At 34.2% G+C, this 4,414-nt stretch overlaps 1 protein-coding gene across 2 annotated transcripts in view; it reads right to left on the bottom strand.

Annotated features, from left to right (window-relative positions):
• Positions 1-3,770, bottom strand: part of LOC117101734 (trace amine-associated receptor 9-like) — an 11,071-nt gene extending 7,301 nt beyond the window's left edge. Inside the window, exon 1 of one of the 2 annotated variants that reach the window (XM_033241773.1) lies at positions 3,649-3,770. The gene's annotated coding sequence lies outside the window, so the exon portion shown is untranslated. Of the gene's footprint in view, positions 1-3,628 lie in introns of both variants that reach the window. The other variant, XM_033241772.1, reaches the window with a different exon arrangement.
• Positions 3,771-4,414: the final 644 nt, after the last annotated feature.

Here is a 4,414-nt window from a genome sequence, read left to right as displayed (position 1 = left end):
TATATATATATATCATGTCCAAGAGATAGACGAAACATGAGGGAAAAAATAGGCTATAAAAAACTTTGATTGGAGCATTGCTTTGGCCTTTTTTCGACTTTGCGTAAAATATAAATGGTTCGGTTTTGAGTTTTCCGTTTTCGTATGCAGGTCTCCGTTTTCAAATGTAAAGAACAGCACCACCACCATTCTTTCATATAAATCATCCTATCTACCAATTATTTACTAATCAATCAGAAGATACATAAATTCGACCGTTAGTTAAAAGAAACAATTCAAATTTTCCAAACATTCATCTCATTCATTTATTTTAAGATAAAAAGGCAATACAAAATCAAGCAAGGCTACAATAGCTAGGTGCCAGCAGCTTAAAAAGCAAAAAAATATAAAAATAAAAATGAAAAATGAAAGTAACTTCTAAAAATCCGGAAAGTCAGCTGCCGGCTTCTCTTCCGAGATTATGCTCAACTTCATAGCACATATAAATCCTGCAATGGAAACATTTCATGGGCAGATACCAAAAGTTACACGTAATTGTTCAAGCAAAACTCTCAGTCAAATTAGATATAAAGATGTGGGGTAGGAAAAAAGTCCTGAGAAGGTCCATCAGGGAACTGTTCCCTGGGTCCATAAAACCATTTATGCGTTAACTCAGACATATAAAGATGTGGCTCATTGTTTATTTATTTATTGACACTTCACCTTTAGAACGGTGGCACACACAACTCGTGTCGTGCGGTCGGACAACAATAACAACTAAAATACAAAAGTAAACAGCCTAATACAAAAACAAATCACATAAAGAAAAGCACAACAAATTAACCTGGAATGTAAATAAAGTCAATAGCTTAACTCAAAAAGTTTTAACTATAGGCTTAAATTTTGAAAATGTAAACTAAAGGTACAGAATCAAAACGTAAAATTGAAATCAAAATTAAACAGGAATTACAAAAATGAAGTAAAAATAAGAAAAAGCACCAAAATCATAAACATATGTATACATATATACATATACATATATATGCACACATATATACACATAAACATGTACACATACTCACATTCGCACATACTTGTATAATATACATACTGTATAAACTCATAAAGAAAACAAAAATTTAAAGCAACAATACGTTAAGTTTAAACCATTTTCCAATTAACTCAGAGTCTTTTTAAATTCTGAGCGTTTTCCCCAGGTATTTATTGCATATTTTTTTTACAGTAATCATCAAAAATAAAAGCAGAATCATCACAAAAAGAGACTGAGTCTGCTCCTAAAATATACAATAATTTATCATCAGCAACTGATGTTGAAAAAAATGTCCACGTATCAGAAAGATCACAGAGTGTAAGTTTACTTTTTAAATTTGTTAATTCATCACTTCTAATGTCGTCAAATGCCGTACATTTTAATAATAAATGCTTTACATCTTCAATTTCTCCACTGTCATAAAGGGTACAAGCACATGAGACGTCATTGAACCATTTATAATTTTTACAATCAAGAGTTAGCGTGTTAGATCTTAACTTGAATTTTAAGCTTGCCCCATAGAAATTAGTTTTGTCTATTAAGTAGTTTTGTAAATTGGGAAAAGATTGAAGTTTTGAATAATTGTGTAACGAGATTTTTTGAGTTAATTTGTTAGATCATTCTGCTTTATACAATTCTAACACATTATTTTTAAGAGTATTTAAAGAAAAAGTATTAAATGTTAAGTTATCAAAATCAAAGACATGGTTATAAAAATCTGTATCAGGATATTTCTCAAAAATATCTACACAACAAGTAAGGAATTTATATTTCAAATCATGAAAATCACATTTAAGTTGAAGCATAGACTTAAGAACAATATTAGGCCACCTATAAGCATCCATGTAAATAAAACGGTAAAATAGCTTAGTTCTGTCCACTTCATTGTGTGTACTGTAGCCTGTAGCGTGTACCTAAATTCAACGGTGGGGGAAAACTAAAAGATGTAACAGCAGTATGTTCTATTAACTTAAATTTTGTACTCGGTAAAATGGGTTATACTGAGCCGATTTTCACCATTGAAAATTCGATATGGGGTGCTAGTTAACGTTTATTAAGTTTTTTTGGAAAGAAAATAATGAAATTGTGTCTCTAAATAAAAGTTCATATGCACCAGCCGAATGTAATACAGTTGTTTATCAGTGAGATTAATCTGCTCAATAAACAATTTTAATTACTTGTGCAAATATAAAGATGTGGGTAACCCACATCTTTATATACGACATTTCATGGATCTCGACCTCCTATTGGATGATAAATGTGTCAATATTATATAAAAGTTTAGTGATTTTTTCTTATCTTGAGTTATGGGTTATTTGACCATTTGGTACACTCAGAAGTTGTCCCCGTCCCCTTAATAGGGGTGTCCCCCCACTAGGGGTTAACTGCAGTGTTAAAAGATATATCGCCCCTCGTTTCACGGAAAAGTGTCCCCTTAATAGAGGTGTCCCCTGAATAGGGGTGTCCAAAAGGAGAGGTTCTACTGTTTTCAAGTTAAGCATGGACACAGTAAATGCATAAAGTTCACCACCACATTAAACCATAAGTTGTCTAGGTGAAATAGGAGGTCTAGGCCCAGTGATATATTTCCGTAGAATTTGTTAACTAACTCAATCAATGAATGAATCAATCAATCAATCATATTTTATTGTCATTGTTCAGGAGAACATAGAAATTTGTTTTGCTCTGTGGTAAAAATACATTCCAAAAGGCAGAACAAACACAAACAAAGAAACAAAGTGCAAAAGTATGAAACATTTACCTACAATTTAGAGCCCTAATTGCTCTAGGAAAGAAACTATTCCTGAATCTAGCCTTAGTGGCTTTCAATGAACGAAAACGTCGACCACTGCGCATCAATTGGAATAGGTTTGAGGCAGGATGAGTTTGGTCGCCAATAATAGCCTCTGCCTTTTTAAGAAGCCGATCATGGAAAATGGTTTCCAGAGGCATTTGTTCCAAACCAATGATATGCGTTGCAGTCCTGACGATTCTGTTAAGGGCATATAAGTCGTTTTTGGTAGCGCCCCCGAACCAGACGGTTATAGATAATGTTAAAATGCTTTCAATTACTGCTCTATAAAAAGACATCAAAATAGTCGGATGCATTCCAAAAGATTTAAGCCTACGCAAAAAAAAAATTCTTTTCTGTACCCTTTTCACAATTGTTTGCACGTTACGTTGCCACTTCATATCATTGGATATATAAATACCAAGGAATTTAAATTCCTCAACAAAGTCGATTGGGACATCATTAATAAATATAGGGTATTTTGGATTTATAGCTTTCCGAAAGTCTACAACCATTTCCTTAGTTTTAGATACATTTAAGTAAAGATTGTTACTGCTGAACCAGTCTACAATATCTTTAATTTGCTGTCGATAAAAAGTCTCATTATTATCTTAGATAAGTCCTACAATGGTGGTGTCGTCAGCGAACTTGGCTATGTGGCAGTTATGGAGCGTTGCTACACAGTCATATGTGAACAAAGTGAAAAGAAAGGGTGAGAGGACGCACCCTGTGGTACACCAGTATTACTCGTTCTCGTTCGTACAAAATAACTAAATCATTAATGTTAATTTAAGTGTATATTTTACCGTAATAAACTTGAATGTACCTTCTTGATGGTTAAGGTTGTAGACCGCCTTCACTAATTTTTTTTAAAACTCAGCACTCCGGCTCGTACACTGCCTGTCATAACGTTACCCGGTGACATTCTGTCGTTTATTTGTGTGAATTGTGTCACCATAGGCGTATTACGAATTATGATTATTCATTAGATGGGTTTGTGTTATTACGTAATACATGCGGGTGGGCGTCGTTCTATAGCCTGGAACGTGTCGTCAGTGGCTACATCTCTTTTGTAACTTTGTACATGAGGCCTGACATGGAATGTGCAACACCCGCTGTGCCCTTTGGCTTAACTTTTACAATTACAGTTCGTTTTAAAAATAAAAAAATTATGTGCATATTGGGTAAAAAATACTGATCGAACATCGCTCTGAATCCATCCCTGCTCTGACCAGGGAACAGTGAAATTAGGAGGTCCCCTCCTTGCTCTGACTCTGACCAAGACTATTGCCAACCGATGGTCCAGTTAGTTGTAGGCCTACCGAATTCGCTAGTGCCCCAATCTGACCATTTAAAATCCTGGTCCTCAGCAATTCGCATAATTTGTAGGCCTACTTACGTGACACCCAAAAAAGCATTACACATTTAGAACCAAAAGATTTACGAATATCATCCCCTTATCCAAGAAACTACTGTATGTGTTGTCTTAAATCCGGGGTCAAAATAACATTTGAATCATCGTTCTTGTCTCCTTTCTTTAAATCAAATTGCATAGTCTTATTTATTTGCTTTCTGCTTAGACATGTTTAAGT

Source organism: Anneissia japonica, unplaced genomic scaffold (genome assembly GCF_011630105.1).
Source record: "Anneissia japonica isolate Jap-2015-1 unplaced genomic scaffold, ASM1163010v1 scaffold287938_len408866_cov212, whole genome shotgun sequence".
In the NCBI taxonomy this organism is placed as follows: Eukaryota; Metazoa; Echinodermata; class Crinoidea; order Comatulida; family Comatulidae; genus Anneissia; species Anneissia japonica.
Note: the sequence above shows the minus strand (reverse complement) of the source record. Positions and strands in the feature narration are given on the sequence as shown.